Raw genomic sequence first — 16,147 nt, 5'->3', positions numbered from 1 at the left:
ATTATATCAACATGTAATGGTTTTATTATTAATATGTAATGAATGTTAAATATTTTAAGAATCTTGTATCAACATGTAATGACTTTATTAATATGTGATGAATATTTTTTAAATTTTGTCTTATTTTCTAGTTTTAATATAATTGTTTATATAAAGAAATAGTCTTAGAGGTCTTTAATAAAGTAAAAAAATGTAAAGACATCCTAGACCCCAAAAGATTGAGAACTTCTAGTTTAGAAATATTCAGAATAAGCCACATACAACTTGCTACTTGAACTATTTTTTTTCTTTGTTTTTTATTTTAGGAGATGAGGTCTCACCCTGTCACCCAGGCTGGAGTACAGTAGTACTATCACAACTCACTGCAGTCTTGAGCTCCTGGGCTAAGGATCCTCCTGCCTGAGCCTCCTGAGTAGCTGGGACTATAGGTATACATGACGACACTTGGCTAATTTTTAAATTGTTTTGTGGACATGGGGTCTCACTTTGTTGGCCTGGCTGGTGTCAAACTCCTGGCCTTAAGTAACCCTTTCACCCCTGCCTCCCATCCTAGAGGTAGGAGCTGCCACAACGAGCACTTGTTCAATTTTCTAAACAAATAAAACATTTCTAAAGTAAAGCTGTAGGATGATGGCAGGAAGATAAAAATAGAAAAACAGAAGAATACGTTCAAATGACTTACACATATTCTTTCGACAGCAAGAAGAACTTTTAGTATATACATTCCTTGCAAACAAACATAAGGCAAATAAACAGTGTTGTATAGGAACGTCAACACACACTGTACAATATTCCCACTTTGCTGACATGAGTTATGGAACTTTTGTGGTTTACTTGAGTATTGCTATCAGTATTTTGCTTCTCTGATCATTTTTATGAACTTCCTCATCTGTTAACTTCTCTCCAAGGTATGTCATATCGTGACATACTGCTGCTGCACAAACATGGCCAGTGTCTTCCTCTTAAACATGTTGAATGCTTTCCTAATTTCTTTTACCCTCTGTCTCTGTGTTTTGCATTTTTCTTACCTTTATTGTCAGAAACTCGAGAAAGTCAGTCATACTAATTTATCGCCATTTGCTTTATTAATTTATACTTTGCTTATATGGAATTTTGCCCAACAGGCCTCATTACAATTTCTAACCTGTTTTGTTTTGTTTTGTTTTTTTCTGAGACAGAGTCTCGTTCCGTTGTCCAGTCTGGAGTGTAGTAGTGCTATCACAGTTGACTGCAGCCTCAACCTCCCAGGCTCAAGCAATCCTCCCGTCTCAGCCTCCCACGTGGCTGAGACTATAGGTGCTTGCCACTATGCCCAACTCATATTTGGAATTTTCCTATACGTGGGTTCCAGAGGGGTGACGGCAAAACGTGAGTCAGCATGGATTTTGGTATATGCAGAGATGGGGGGCTGGAACTAATTCTGTCTGTATACCGAGGGACGACTGTATATGTTTTTACAATTATGCTGTAGGACACATAGTATTACATAGCCTTGAAAATAATAATTTTTAACTGAGTGGAGTAATGATAATATTGATAAAAGTAGCATCTGGCCAGGTGTGGTGGCTTACACCAGTAATCACAACACTTTGGGAGGCTGAGGCAGGAGGATGGCTTGAGGCCAAGAGTTTGAGACAGGCCTTGGAAACAAAGGGCGTCACCATCCCTACAGAAAAATACATGAATTAGCCTAGTGTGGTGGCATGTTCCTGTAGTCCCAGCTACTTGGGAGGCTGAGGTGGGAGGATCGCTTGAGCCCAGGGAGGCTGAGACAGCAGTGAGTCATGATCAAGCCTCTGCACTCCAGCCTGGGTGACAGAGTGAGACACTGTCTCATAACAACAAAAAAGTAGCAGCTAACATCAACTGAGCTTTTACCAGTTGCCTGTTAATACCGTGGTTTAATTTCTTATAACTGTTTCTTATTTCACTTAACCACTCTGTCTTCCGTTACTCCCAGATTTTCACTGTGTTTGTACAGATGACCTTTGTTTAGATTGAATTGTCTCCCCAAGGTATTTGCAGAAGTAAGATTACTGTAAGTCATGGTGAATGGACATTCTCATTACCCTTGATGTCAATTGACAAAGTTTTGCGTGCCTCCCAGCTATAATCTCAGCACTTTGGGAGGCTAAGCCAGAAGGATTGCTTGATGCCAAGAGTTGGAGGAGGCAGTTTGGCAGTATGGTGAGACCCTGTCTCTATTATTTTAAAAAATTGTCAAGCTTTACCCTGGAAGGCTTATATTCAATTTAAACACCCCTCGTAGTATAAGAAAGTGCCCATTTCACTGCATCTTTGCCAGCACAGGGTATTAAAATTTAATGTCATTGTTTGTTTATTTTAAATTGGTAAAACACCTCATATTACTTTACTTGTCACATTTCTACATCTTTCCTTAGCTTATTAGCTCTATTTCTTTTCTGTCTGTAAATGGTTGTTGTTTTGTTCTTTGAGACAGGGTCTTGCTCTGTCACCCAGGCTTGACTGTAGTGGCATAATCATGACTCACTGCAGCCTTGATCTCCCAGGCTCAAACTTCAGCTTCCTGAGTAGCTGAGACTACAAGTGTGTACCACCACTCCCAGCTAATTTTTTTCTTTTTTTGGATAGAGACAGGGTCTCACTGTGTTGTCCAGACCGGTCTCTAGCTCCTGGCCTTAAGCAGTCCTCCTGTGTTAGCTTCTCAAATTGCTGGAATTTTGGGTATGAGCCACCATGCCTGGCCTGGGCTAGTCCTGATTTTTCTAGAGTTCTCTTTACTTTGTGCTAGCCAATCTCTCATTATGCTGTTCCCCTGTTACAATGAATAATTCTCTGGATTAAATTTTACCACTTTAAACTTTTGAGTGGTTTTTGTCTCCTGATTGGACTCTGACTAATATGCTCGGAAGGGTCCCAGGAGATAAACTCACACAGGTGGGATTTGGGCATAGGTTTGATTTTCCAAGGGACAGTGCTGAGCTCCTTGCCAATGGGAAATGGGATGCCGGTGATTTCCGGTAAGTGACCTCACAGTGACTCAAGCTACCACTTACTGTTGATTGTGATGAAATGCCAACTGAGGCACATGCCTGGGGAGCTCAGTGGTTGCTGCACTTGACCGCTATGAAGACTGGTGTGGGAAGGGTGCTTTTGGATGCACTTAAGCCGGGGTCCCCAACCCCTGAGCCATGGAGCTGTAAGGAGCCACACAACAGGAGGTGAGTGGTATCGAGTGAGGGAAGCTTCATCTGTATTTACAGCCACTCCGCTTTGCTCACATTCCCGCCTGAGCTCCACCTTCTCTCAGGTCAGCAGCAGCATTAGATTCTCATAGGAGCACGCACCCTGTTGTGAACCGTGCATGTGAGGGATCTAGGTTGTGCTTTTGTCCCTATGAGAATCTAATGCCTAATCTGTCACCTTCTATGCTCAGATGGGACCATCTAGTCGCAGGAAAACAAGCTTAACATGCCCACTGATTCTACATTATGGTGAGTTCTATAATTACTTTTCATCTATTACAATTTAATAAAGGAAATAAAGTACCTAATAAATGTTACATACGTGAATCTTTTGGCCCAGGTCTTGCCTCTCAACAGCCTCTGCAACCTCTCCAGGCCCCAAACTTTCTCCAATCGGCCTCTACAGACCAAGCTGATGACTCACAATGGTCTATTTAGGCCCATACCCTACCTCACGGCAGTCTCCGCGGATGAGGCTACTGCCTCACAACAGCCTCCACTGGTCCAGCTCCATCATTACAACGGCCTCTTTAGACCCAGCTCCTGCCTCCCAGTCTTCTCTCCAGGCCCAGAACTTTCTCAAGTTGACCTCACCAGACCCAGCTCCGGCCTCTCATTGCCCTCCCAAGGGCCAGCTTTTGCCTCATGGCCACCTTCCAAGACCCAGCTCCTGTTTTACAGTGGCCTCATGAGGCCCACCTTCTGACTCCCGGCAGCCTGTACAGGCTCAGCTCCTACCTTACAATGGCCTCTTTAGTCCCAGCTCCTGCCTCTTTGCAGGAGGACCAACAGGCCTCAAGTCCAGGCCACAAATTCCAAGCCCAAAATGTCCACAAGTCAGCCTCGGAAGGCCCCGCTCCTGCCTTTCGTTGGCCTCTCCAGGCCCAGCTGCTGCCCCCAGATGACTTCTACAGGCTGTGCTTTTACTTCTGGCTGTGCCTGGAGGCCCAGCTCCTACCTCGCTATGGCCTCTCCAGCTGCCAGAGGTCCTCAAGTCAGCCCCTCCAGGCCCAGCTCCTCCTGCCTGCCACTGGCCTCTTGAGGCCCAGCCCCGCTCACGCCTCTGGGCGGCCTCCTCAGGCCCAGGACTTGACCTCCAGTGGGCCTCGCCAGGCCCAGCCTCCTGCCTCCGGAAAGCCTGCACAGGCCCAGCCTCTGCCTCCCAGCGGATTCTCCACGCCCAGCTCTCGCCTGACTGCGGCCTCCCCAGGCCAGAGCTCCTCCTGCCTTTCGGCAGCTCCGCCGGGCCCCGCTCCTGCCTCCCAGTGGTCTCGTTAGGCCCGGCACATTCGTCACGGGGAACGGCCTTTCCAGGCCCAGCCTTTACCTTTTGGCGACCTTTCCAGGCCCCGAACTTCCTCAGGCCGGCCTCTCCAGGCCCAGTCGCGGCCTCCCGGCCTCCCATCCAGGCCCAGCTCCTTCTTTTCCTGGCTGCGGCCGCAGGCCGAGCCCCGGCCTCACGACAACCTCCTTGGGCTCGACTCCGGCCCAGCTCCCGCTCCGCGGCCTTTGTAGGCCCCAAACGTCCTGAAGCCGGGCCCCACGGTGGCCTCTCCAGGCCCGGTTCCTGCCCTCCGACGGCGTCTCCACGCCCCAGACTTCCTCCAGCCAGCCTCTCCAGGCCCAGCTCCTCCTCTGGGCGGCCTCCTCAGGCCCAGGAATTGACCTCCAGTCGGCCGCGCCAGGCCCAGCCTCCTGCCGCCCAGAGGCCTGCACAGGCCCAGCCTCTGCCTCCCAGCAGACTCTGCACGCCCAGCTCTCGCCTGACTGCGGCCTCCCCAGTCCAGAGCTCCTCCTGCCTTTCGGCAGCTCCGCCGGGCCCCGCTCCTGCCTCCCAGTGGCCTCGTTAGGCCTGGCTCATTCGTCACGGGGAACGGCCTTTCCAGGCCCAGCCTTTGCCTTTTGGCGGCCTCTCCAGGCCCCGAACTTCCTCAGGCCGGCCCCTCCAGGCCCAGTCGCGGCCTCCCGGCCTCCCGTCCAGGCCCAGCTCCTCCTGCTCCCGGCTGCGGCCGCGGGCCCACCCCCGGCCTCACGACAACCTCCTTTGGCTCGGCTCCGGCCCAGCTCCCGCTCCGCGGCCTTTATAGGCCACAAACGTCCTGAAGCCGGGCCCCACGGTGGCCTCTCCGGGCCCGGCTCCGACCCTACGACTGCGTCTCCACGCCCCATACTTCCTGCAGCCAGCCTCTCCAGGCCCAGCTCCTCCTCCCGGCGGCCTATGCAGGCCCACGCTGGCCTCGAGTCGGCCTCTCCAGGGCTCGCTCCTGCTCCCGGCGGCCCCTGCGGGCCCAACTCGTCGCCCAGTCGGCCTCCGCCGGCCCAGCTCCTGCCTCTCCGCGGCCTCTCCAGCTGCCAGACTTCCTCACGTCAGCCCCTCCAGGCCCAGCTCCTCCTGCCTGCCACTGGCCTCTTGAGGCCCAGCCCCGCTCACGCCTCGGGGCGGCCTCCTCAGGCTCAGGACTTGACCTCCAGTCGGCCTCGCCAGGCCCAGCCTCCTGCCGCCCGAAGGCCTGCACAGGCCCACCTCTGCCTCCCAGCGGACTCTCCACTCCCAGCTCTCGCCTGACTGCGGCCTCCCCAGGCCAGAGCTCCTCCTGCCTTTCGGCAGCTCCGCCAGGCCCCGCTCCTGCCTCCCAGTGGCCTCGTTAGGCCCGGCTTGTTCGTCACGGTGAACGGCCTTTCCCGGCCCAGCCTTTGCCTTTTGGCGGCCTCTCCAGGCCCCAAACTTCCTCAGGCCGGCCCCTCCAGGCCGAGTCGCGGCCTCCCGGCCTCCCGTCCAGGCCCAGCTCCTCCTGCTCCCGGCTGCGGCCGCGGGCCCAGCCCCGGCCTCACGACAACCTCCTTTGGCTCGGCTCCGGCCCAGCTCCCACTCCGTGGCCTTTGTAGGTCCCAAATGTCCTGAAGCCGGGCCCCACGGTGGCCTCTCCGGACCCGGCTCCTGCCCTGCGACGGCGTCTCCACGGCCCAGACTTCCTCCAGCCAGCCTCTCACGGCCCAGCTCCTCCTCTGGGCGGCCTCCTCAGGCCCAGGACTTGACCTCCAGTCGGCCTCGCCACGCCAAGCCTCCTGCCGCCCGAAGGCCTGCACAGGCCCATCCACTGCGTCCCAGCGGACTCTCCACGCCCAGCTCTCGCCTGACTGCGGCCTCCCCAGGCCAGAGCTCCTCCTGCCTTTCGGCAGCTCCGCCGGGCCCCGCTCCTTCCTCCCCGTGGCCTCGTTAGGCCGGGCTCATTCGTCACGGGGAACGGCCTTTCCAGGCCCAGCCTTTTCCTTTTGGCGGCCTCTCCAGGCCCCGAACTTCCTCAGGCCGGCCCCTCCAGGCCCAGTCGCGGCCTCCCAGCCTCCCGTCCAGGCCCAGCTCCTCCTGCTCCCAGCTGCGTCTGCGGGCCCAGCCCCGGCCTCACGACAATCTCCTTTTGCTCGGCTCTGACCCAACTCCCGCTCCGCGGCCTTTGTCGGCCCCAAACGTCCTGAAGCCGGGCCCCACGGTGGCCTCTCCGGGCCCGGCTCCTGCCCTCTGACGGCGTCTCCACGCCCCAGACTTCCTCCAGCCAGCCTCTCCAGGCTCAGCTCCTCCTCTGTGCGGCCTCCTAAGGCCCAGGACTTGACCTCCAGTCGGCCTCTCCAGGCCCAGCCTCCTGCCGTCCGAAGGCCTGCACAGGCCCAGCCTCTGCCTCCCAGCGGACTCTGCACGCCCAGCTCTCGCCTGACTGCGGCCTCCCCAGGCCAGAGCTCCTCCTGCCTTTCGGCAGCTCCACCGGGCCCCGCTCATGCCTCCCAGTGGCCTCGTTAGGCCCGGCTCATTCGTCACGTTGAACGGCCTTTCCAGGCCTAGCCTTTGCCTTTTACCGGCCTCTCCAGGCCCCAAACTTCCTCAGGCCGGCCCCTCCAGGCCCAGTCGCGGCCTCCCGTCCTCCCATCCAGGTCCAGCTCTTTGTGTTTTCGGCTGCGGCCGCAGGCCGAGCCCCCGCCTCACGACAACCTCCTTTGGCTCGGCTCCGGCCCAGCTCTCGCTCCGAAGCCTTTGTAGGCCGCAAACGTCCTGAAGCCGGGCCCCACGGTGGCCTCTCCGGGCCCGGCTCCCGCCCTCCGACGGCGTCTCCACGCCCCAGACTTCCTCCAGTCAGCCTCTCCCGGCCCAGCTCCTCCTCTGGGCGGCCTCCTCAGGACCAGGACTTGGCCTCCAGTCGGCCTCGCCACGGCAAGCCTCCTGCCGCCCGAAGGCCTGCACAGGCCCAGCCACTGCGTCCCAGCGGACTCTCCACGCCCAGCTCTCGCCTGACTGCGGCCTCCCAAGGCCAGAGCTCCTCCTGCCTTTCGGCAGCTCCGCCGGGCCCCGCTGCTGCCTCCCCGTGGCCTCGTTAAGCCCGGCTCATTCGTCACGGGGAACGGCCTTTCCAGGCCCAGCCTTTGCCTTTTGGCGGCCTCTCCAGGCCCCGAACTTCCTCAGGTCGGCCCCTCCAGGCCCAGTCGCGGCCTCCGGCCTACCGTCCAGGCCCAGCTCCTCCTGCTCCCGGCTCCGTCCGCGGGCCCAGCCCCGGCCTCACGACAACCTCCTTTTGCTCGGCTCCAACCCAGCTCCCGCTCCGCGGCCTTTGTAGGCCCCAAACGTCCTGAAGCCGGTCCCCACGGTGGCCTCTCCGGGCCCGGCTCCTGCCCTCCGACGGCGTCTCCACGCCCCAGACTTCCTCCAGCCAGCCTCTCCAGGCTCAGCTCCTCCTCTGTGCGGCCTCCTAAGGCCCAGGACTTGACCTCCAGTCGGCCTCTCCAGGCCCAGCCTCCTGCCGTCCGAAGGCCTGCACAGGCCCAGCCTCTGCCTCCCAGCGGACTCTGCACGCCCAGCTCTCGCCTGACTGCGGCCTCCCCAGGCCAGAGCTCCTCCTACCTTTCGGCAGCTCTGCCGGGCCCCGCTCATGCCTCCCAGTGGCCCCTTTAGGCCCGGCTCATTCGTCACGTTGAACGGCCTTTCCAGGCCTAGCCTTTGCCTTTTACCGGTCTCTCCAGGCCCCAAACTTCCTCAGGCCGGCCCCTCCAGGCCCAGTCGCGGCCTCCCGTCCTCCCATCCAGGTCCAGCCCTTTTTGTTTCCGGATGCGGCCGCAGGCCGAGCCCCAGCCTCACGACAACCTCCTTTGGCTCGGCTCCGGCCCAGCTCCCGCTCCGCGGCCATTGTAGGCCGCAAACGTCCTGAAGCCGGGCCCCACGGTGGCCTATCCGGGCCCGGCTCCCGGCCTCCGACGGCGTCTCCACGCCCCAGACTTCCTCCAGTCAGCCTCTCCCGGCCCAGCTCCTCCTCTGGGCGGCCTCCTCAGGACCAGGACTTGGCCTCCAGTCGGCCTCGCCACGGCAAGCCTCCTGCCGCCCGAAGGCCTGCACAGGCCCAGCCACTGCGTCCCAGCGGACTCTCCACGCCCAGCTCTCGCCTGACTGCGGCCTCCCCAGGCCAGAGCTCCTCCTGCCTTTCGGCAGCTCCGACGGGTCCCGCTCCTGCCTCCCCGTGGCCTCGTTAAGCCCGGTTCATTCGTCACGGGGAACGGCCTTTCCAGGCCCAGCCTTTGCCTTTTGGCGGCCTCTCCAGGCCCCGAACTTCCTCAGGCCGGCCCCTCCAGGCCCAGTCGCGGCCTCCGGCCTACCGTCCAGGCCCAGCTCCTCCTGCTCCCGGCTGCGTCCGCGGGCCCAGCCCCGGCCTCACGACAACCTCCTTTTGCTCGGCTCCGACCCAGCTCCCGCTCCGCGGCCTTGGTAGGCCCCAAAAGTCCTGAAGCCGGGCCCCACGGTGGCCTATCCGGGCCGGGCTCCTGCCCTCCGACGGCGTCTCCACACCCCAGACTTCCTCCAGCCAGCCTCTCCAGGCTCAGCTCCTTCTGTGGGCGGACTCCTAAGGCCCAGGACTTGACCTCCAGTCGACCTCTCCAGGCCCAGCCTCCTGTCGTACGAAGGCCTGCACAGGCCCAGCCTCTGCCTCCCAGCGGACTCTGCACGTCCAGCTCTCGCCTGACTGCGGCCTCCACAGGCCAGAGCTCCTCCTGCCGAGCTGGGCCCCGCTGCTGCCTCCCCGTGGCCTCGTTAGGCCTGGCTCATTCGTCACGGAGAACGACCTTTCCAGGCCCAGCCTTTGCCTTTTGGCGGCCTCTCCAGGCCCCGAACTTCCTCAGGCCGGCCCCTCCAGGCCCTGTCGCGGCCTCGCGGCCTCCCAGCCTCCCGTCCAGGCCCAGCTCCTCCTGCTCCCGGCTGCGTCCGCGGGCCCAGCCCCGGCCTCACGACAACCTCCTTTTGCTCGGCTCCGACCCAGCTCCCGCTCCGCGGCCTTTGTAGGCCGCAAAAGTCCTGAAGCCGGGCCCCACGGTGGCCTCTCCGGGCCCGGCTCCTGCCCTCCGACGGCGTCTCCACGCCCCAGACTTCTTCCAGCCAGCCTCTCCAGGCTCAGCTCCTCCTCTGTGCGGCCTCCTAAGGCCCAGGACTTGACCTCCAGTCGGCCTCTCCAGGCCCAGCCTCCTGCCGTCCGAAGGCCTGCACAGGCCTTGCCTCTGCCTCCCAGCGGACTCTGCACGTCCAGCTCTCGCCTGACTGCGGCCTCCCCAGGCCAGAGCTCCTCCTGCCTTTCGGCAGCTCCGCCGGGCCCCGCTCCTGCCTCCCCGTGGCCTCGTTAGGCCCGGCTCATTCGTCACGGGGAACGACCTTTCCAGGCCCAGCCTTTGCCTTTTGGCGGCCTTTTCATGCCCCGAACTTCCTCAGGCCGGCCCCTCCAGGCCCAGTCGCGGTCTCCCAGCCTTCCGTCCAGTCCCAGCTCCTCCTGCTCCCGGCTGCGTCTGCGGGCCCAGCCGCGGCCTCACGACAACCTCCTTTTGCTGGGCTCCGACCCAGCTCCCGCTCCGCGGCCTTTGTAGGCCCCAAACGTCCGAAAGCCGGTCCCCACGGTGGCCTCTCCGGGCCCGGCTCCTGCCCTCCGATGGCGTCTCCCCGCCCCAGACTTCCTCCAGCCAGCCTCTCCAGGCTCAGCTCCTCCTCTGTGCGGCCTCCTAAGGCCCAGGACTTGACCTCCAGTCGGCCTCTCCAGGCCCAGCCTCCTGCAGTCCGAAGGCCTTCACAGGCCCAGCCTCTGCCTCCCAGCGGACTCTGCACGCCCAGCTCTCGCCTGACTGCGGCCTCCCCAGGCCAGATCTCCTCCTACCTTTCGGCAGCTCCGCCGGGCCCCGCTCATGCCTCCCAGTGGCCCCTTTAGGCCCGGCTCATTCGTCACGTTGAACGGCCTTTCCAGGTCTAGCCTTTGCCTTTTACGGGCCTCTCCAGGCCCCAAACTTCCTCAGGCCGGCCCCTCCAGGCCCAGTCGCGGCCTCCCGTCCTCCCATCCAGGTCCAGCTCTTTGTGTTTTCGGCTGCGGCCGCAGGCCGAGCCCCGGCCTCACGACAACCTCCTTTGGCTCGACTCCGGCCCAGCTCCCGCTCCGCGGCCTTTGTAGGCCGCAAACGTCCTGAAGCCGGGCCCCACGGTGGCCTCTCCGGGCCTGGCTCCCGCCCTCCGACGGCGTCTCCACGCCCCAGACTTCCTCCAGTCAGCCTCTCCCGGTCCATCTCCTCCTCTGGGCGACCTCCTGAGGCCCAGGACTTGACCTCCAGTCGGCCTCTCCAGGCCCAGCCTCCTGCCGTCCGAAGGCCTGCACAGGCACAGCCTCTGCCTCCCAGCGGACTCTGCACGCCTAGCTCTCGCCTGACTGCGGCCTCCCCAGTCCAGAGCTCCTCCTACCTTTCGGCAGCTCCGCCGGGCCCCGCTCCTGCCTCCCCGTGGCCTCGTTAGGTCCGGCTCATTCGTCACGGGGAACGACCTTTCCAGGCCCAGCCTTTGCCTTTTGGCGGCCTTTCCAGGCCCCGAACTTCCTCAGGCCAGCCCCTCCAGGCCCAGTCGCGGCCTCCCGGCCTCGCGTCCACGCCCAGCTCCTCCTGCTCCCGGCTGCGTCCGGGGGCCCAGCCCCGGCCTCACGACAACCTCCTTTTGCTCGGCCTCGACCCAGCTCCCGCTCCGCGGCCTTTGTAGGCCCCAAACGTCCTGAAGCCGGTCTCCACGGTGGCCTCTCCGGGCCCGGCTCCTGCTCTCCGACGGCGTCTCCACGCCCCAGACTTCCTCCAGCCAGCCTCTCCAGGCTCAGCTCCTCCTCTGAGCGGCCTCCTAAGGCCCAGGACTTGACCTCCAGTCGGCCTCTCCAGGCCCAGCCTCCTGCCGTCCGAAGGCCTGCACAGGCCCAGCCTGTGCCTCCCAGCGGACTCTGCACGCCCAGCTCTCGCCTGACTGCGGCCTCCCCAGGCCAGAGCTCCTCCTACCTTTCGGCACCTCCGCCGGGCCCCGCTCATGCCTCCCAGTGGCCCCTTTAGGCCCGGCTCATTCGTCACGTTGAACGGCCTTTCCAGGCCTAGCCTTTGCCTTTTACCTGCCTCCGCAGGCCCCAAACTTCCTCAGGCCGGCCCCTCCAGGCCCAGTCGCGGCCTCCCGTCCTCCCATCCAGGTCCAGCTCTTTGTGTTTTCGGCTGCGGCCGCAGGCCGAGCCCCGGCCTCACGACAACCTCCTTTGGCTCGACTCCGGCCCAACTCCCGCTCTGCGGCCTTTGTAGGCCGCAAACGTCCTGAAGCCGGGCCCCACGGTGGCCTCTCCGGGCCCAGCTCTTGCACTCCGACGGCGTCTCCACGCCCCAGACTTCCTCCATTCAGCCTCTGCCGACCCAGCTCCTCCTCTGGGCGTCCTCCTCAGGTCCAGGACTTGACCTCCAGTCGGCCTCGCCACGGCAAGCCTACTGCCGCCCGAAGGCCTCCACAGGCTCAGCCACTGCGTCCCAGCGGACTCTCCACGCTCAGCTCTTGCCTGACTGCGGCCTCCCCAGGCCAGAGCTCCTCCTGCCTTTCGGCAGCTCCGCCGGGCCCCGCTGCTGCCTCCCTGTGGCCTCGTTAAGCCCGGCTCATTCGTCACGGGGAACGGCCTTTCCAGGCCCAGCCTTTGCCTTTTGGCGTCCTCTCCAGGCCCCGAACTTCCTCAGGCCGGCCCCTCCAGGCCCAGTCGCGGCCTCCGGCCTACCGTCAAGGCCCAGCTCCTCCTGCTCCCGGCTGCGTCCGCGGGCCCAGCCCCGGCCTCACGACAACCTCCTTTTGATCGGCTCCGACCCAGCTCCCGCTCCGTGGCCTTTGTAGGCCCCAAAAGTCCTGAAGCCGGGCCCCACGGTGGCCTCTCCGAGCCCGGCTCCTGCCCTCTGACGGCGTCTCCACGCCCCAGACTTCCTCCAGCCAGCCTCTCCAGGCTCAGCTCCTCCTCTGGGCGGCCTCCTAAGGCCCAGGACTTGACCTCCAGTCGGCCTCTCCAGGCCCAGCCTCCTGCCGTCCGAAGGCCTGCACAGGCCCAGCCTCTGCCTCCCAGCGGACTCTGCACGTCCAGCTCTCGCCTGAGCTCCTCCTGCCTTTCGGCAGCTCCGCCGGGCCCCGCTGATGCCTCCCCGTGGCCTCGTTAGGCCCGGCTCATTCGTCACGGGGAACGACCTTTCCAGGCCCAGCCTTTGCCTTTTGGCGGCCTCTCCAGGCCCCGAACTTCCTCAGGCCGGCCCCTCCAGGCCCAGTCGCGGCCTCGCGGCTTCCCGGCCTCCCGTCCAGGCCCAGCTCCTCCTGCTCCCGGCTGCGTCCGCGGGCCCAGCCGCGGCCTCACGACAACCTCCTTTTGCTCGGCTCCGACCCAGCTCCCGCTCCGCGGACTTTGTAGGCCCCAAACGTCCTGAAGCCGGTCCCCACGGTGGCCTCTCCGGGCCCGGCTCCTGCCCTCCGACGGCGTCTCCACGCCCCAGACTTCCTCCAGCTAGCCTCTCCAGACTCAGCTCCTCCTCTGTGGGGCCTCCTAAGGCCCAGGACTTGATCCCCAGTCTGCCTATCCAGGCCCATCCTCCTGCCGTCCGAAGGCCTGCACAGGCCCAGCCTCTGCCTCCCAGCGGACTCTGCACGCCCAGCTCTCGCCTGACTGCGGCCTCCCCAGGCCAGAGCTCCTCCTGCCTTTTGGCAGCTCCACCGGGCCCGGCTGCTGCCTCCCCGTGGCCTCGTTAGGCCCGGCTGATTCGTCACGGGGAACGGCCTTTCCAGGCCCAGCCTTTGCCTTTTGGCGGCCTCTCCAGGCCCCGAACTTCCTCAGGCCGGCCCCTCCAGGCCCAGTCGCGGCCTCCCGGCCTCCCGTCCAGGCCCAGCTCCTCCTGCTCCCGGCTGCGTCCGCGGGCCCAGCCCCGGCCTCACGACAACCTCCTTTTGCTCGGCTCCGAACCAGCTCCCGCTCCACGGCCTTTGTAGGCCCCAAACGTCCTGAAGCCGGTCCCCACGGTGGCCTCTCTGGGCCCGGCTCCTGCCCTCCGACGGCGTCTCCACGCCCCAGACTTCCTCCAGCCAGCCTCTCCAGGCTCAGCTCCTCCTCTGTGCGGCCTCCTAAGGCCCAGGACTTGACCTCCAGTCGGCCTCTCCAGGCCCAGCCTCCTGCCGTCCGAAGGCCTGCACAGGCCCAGCCTCTGCCTCCCAGCGGACTCTGCACGCCCAGCTCTCGCCTGACTGCGGCCTCCCCAGACCAGAGCTCCTCCTACCTTTCGGCAGCTCCGCCGGGCCCCGCTCATGCCTCCCAGTGGCCCCTTTAGGCCCGGCTCATTCGTCACGGTGAACGGCCTTTCCAGGCCTAGCCTTTGTCTTTTACCGGCCTCTCCAGGCCCCAAACTTCCTCAGGCCGGCCTCTCCAGGCCCAGTCGCGGCCTCCCATCGTCCCATCCAGGTTCAGCTCTATGTGTTTCGGGCTGCGGCTGCATGCCGAGCCCCTGCCTCACGACAACCTCCTTTGGCTCGGCTCCGGCCCAGCTCCCGCTCCGCGGCCATTGTAGGCCGCAAACGTCCTGAAGCCGGGCCCCACGGTGGCCTCTCCGGGCCCGGCTCCCGCCCTCCGACGGCGTCTCAACGCCCCAGACTTCCTCCAGTCAGCCTCTCGCGGCCCAGCTCCTCCTCCCGGCGGCCTATGCAGGCCCACGCTGGCCTCGAGTCGGCCTCTCCAGGGCTCGCTCCTGCTCCGGGCGGCCCCTGCGGACTCAACTCGTCGCCCAGTGGGCCTCCGCCGGCCCATCTCCTGCCTCTCCGCGGCCTCTCCAGCTGCCAGACTTCCTCACGTCAGCCCCTCCACGCCCAGCTCCTCCTGCCTACCACTGGCCTCTTGAGGCCCAGCCCCGCTCACGCCTCTGGGCGGCCTCCTCAGGCCCAGGACTTGACCTCCAGTCGGCCTCGCCACGGCAAGCCTCCTGCCGCCCGAAGGCCTGCACAGGCCCAGCCACTGCGTCCCAGCGGACTCTCCACGCCCAGCTCTCGCCTGACTGCGGCCTCCCCAGGCCAGAGCTCCTCCTGCCTTTCGGCAGCTCCGCCGGGCCCCGCTCCTGCCTCCCCGTGGCCTCGTTAGACCCGGCTCATTCGTCACGGGGAACGGCCTTTCCAGGCCCAGCCTTTGCCTTTTGGCGGCCTCTCCAGGCCCCGAACTTCCTCAGGCCGGCCCCTCCAGGCCCAGTCGCGGCCTCCCGGCCTCCCGTCCAGGCCCAGCTCCTCCTGCTCCCGGCTGCGTCCGCGGGCCCAGCCCCGGCCTCACGACAACCTCCTTTTGATCGGCTCCGACCCAGCTCCCGCTCCGCGGCCTTTGTAGGCCCCAAACGTCCTGAAGCCGGGCCCCACGGTGGCCTCTCCGGGCCCGGCTCCTGCCCTCCGACGGCATCTCCACGCCCCAGACTTCCTCCAGCCAGCCTCTCCAGGCTCCGCTCCTCCTCTGTGCGGCCTCCTAAAGTCCAGGACTTGACCTCCAGTCGGCCTCTCCAGGCCCAGCCTCCTGCCGTCCGAAGGCCTGCACAGGCCCAGCCTCCGCCTCCCAGCGGACTCTGCACGTCCAGCTCTCGCCTGACTGCGGCCTCCCCAGGCCAGAGCTCCTCCTGCCTTTCGGCAGCTCCGACGCGCCCCGCTCATGCCTCCCAGTGGCCTCGTTAGGCCCGGCTCATTCGTCACGTTGAGCGGCCTTTCCAGGCCTAGCCTTTGCCTTTTAGCGGCCTCTCCAGGCCCCGAACTTCCTCAGGCCGGCCCCTCCAGGCCCAGTCTCGGCCTCCCGTCCTCCCATCCAGGTCCAGCTCTTTATGTTTCCGGCTGCGGCCGCAGGCCGAGCCCCAGCCTCACGACAACCTCCTTTGGCTCGGCTCCGGCCCAGCTCCCGCTCCGCGGCCTTTGTAGGCCCCAAACGTCCTGAAGCCGGGCCCCACGGTGGCCTCTCCGGGCCCGGCTCTTGCCCTCCGACGGCGTCTCCACGCCCCAGACTTCCTCCAGTCAGCCTCTCCCGGCCCAGCTCCTCCTCTGGGCGGCCTCCTCAGGCCCAGGACTTGACCTCCAGTCGGCCTCGCCACGCCAAGGCTCCTGCCGCCCGAAGGCCTGCACAGGCCCAGCCACTGCGTCCCAGCGGACTCTCCACGCCCAGCTCTCGCCTGACTGCGGCCTCCCCAGGCCAGAGCTCCTCCTGCCTTTCGGCAGCTCCGCCGGGCCCCGCTCCTGCCTCCCCGTGGCCTCGTTAGACCCGGCTCATTCGTCACGGGGAACGGCCTTTCCAGGCCCAGCCTTTGCCTTTTGGCGGCCTCTCCAGGCCCCGAACTTCCTCAGGCCGGCCCCTCCAGGCCCAGTCGCGGCCTCCCGGCCTCCCGTCCAGGCCCAGCTCCTCCTGCTCCCGGCTGCGTCCGCGGGCCCAGCCCCGGCCTCACGACAATCTCCTTTTGCTCGGCTCCGACCCAGCTCCCGCTCCGCGGCCTTTGTAGGCCCCAAACGTCCTGAAGCCGGGCCCCACGGTGGCCTCTCCGGGCCCGGCTGCTGCCCTCCGACGGCGTCTCCACGCCCCAGACTTCCTGCAGCCAGCCTC

Source organism: Macaca nemestrina, chromosome 4 (assembly GCF_043159975.1).
Source record: "Macaca nemestrina isolate mMacNem1 chromosome 4, mMacNem.hap1, whole genome shotgun sequence".
NCBI lineage: Eukaryota > Metazoa > Chordata > Mammalia > Primates > Cercopithecidae > Macaca > Macaca nemestrina.
This window is presented reverse-complemented; position numbering follows the sequence as displayed.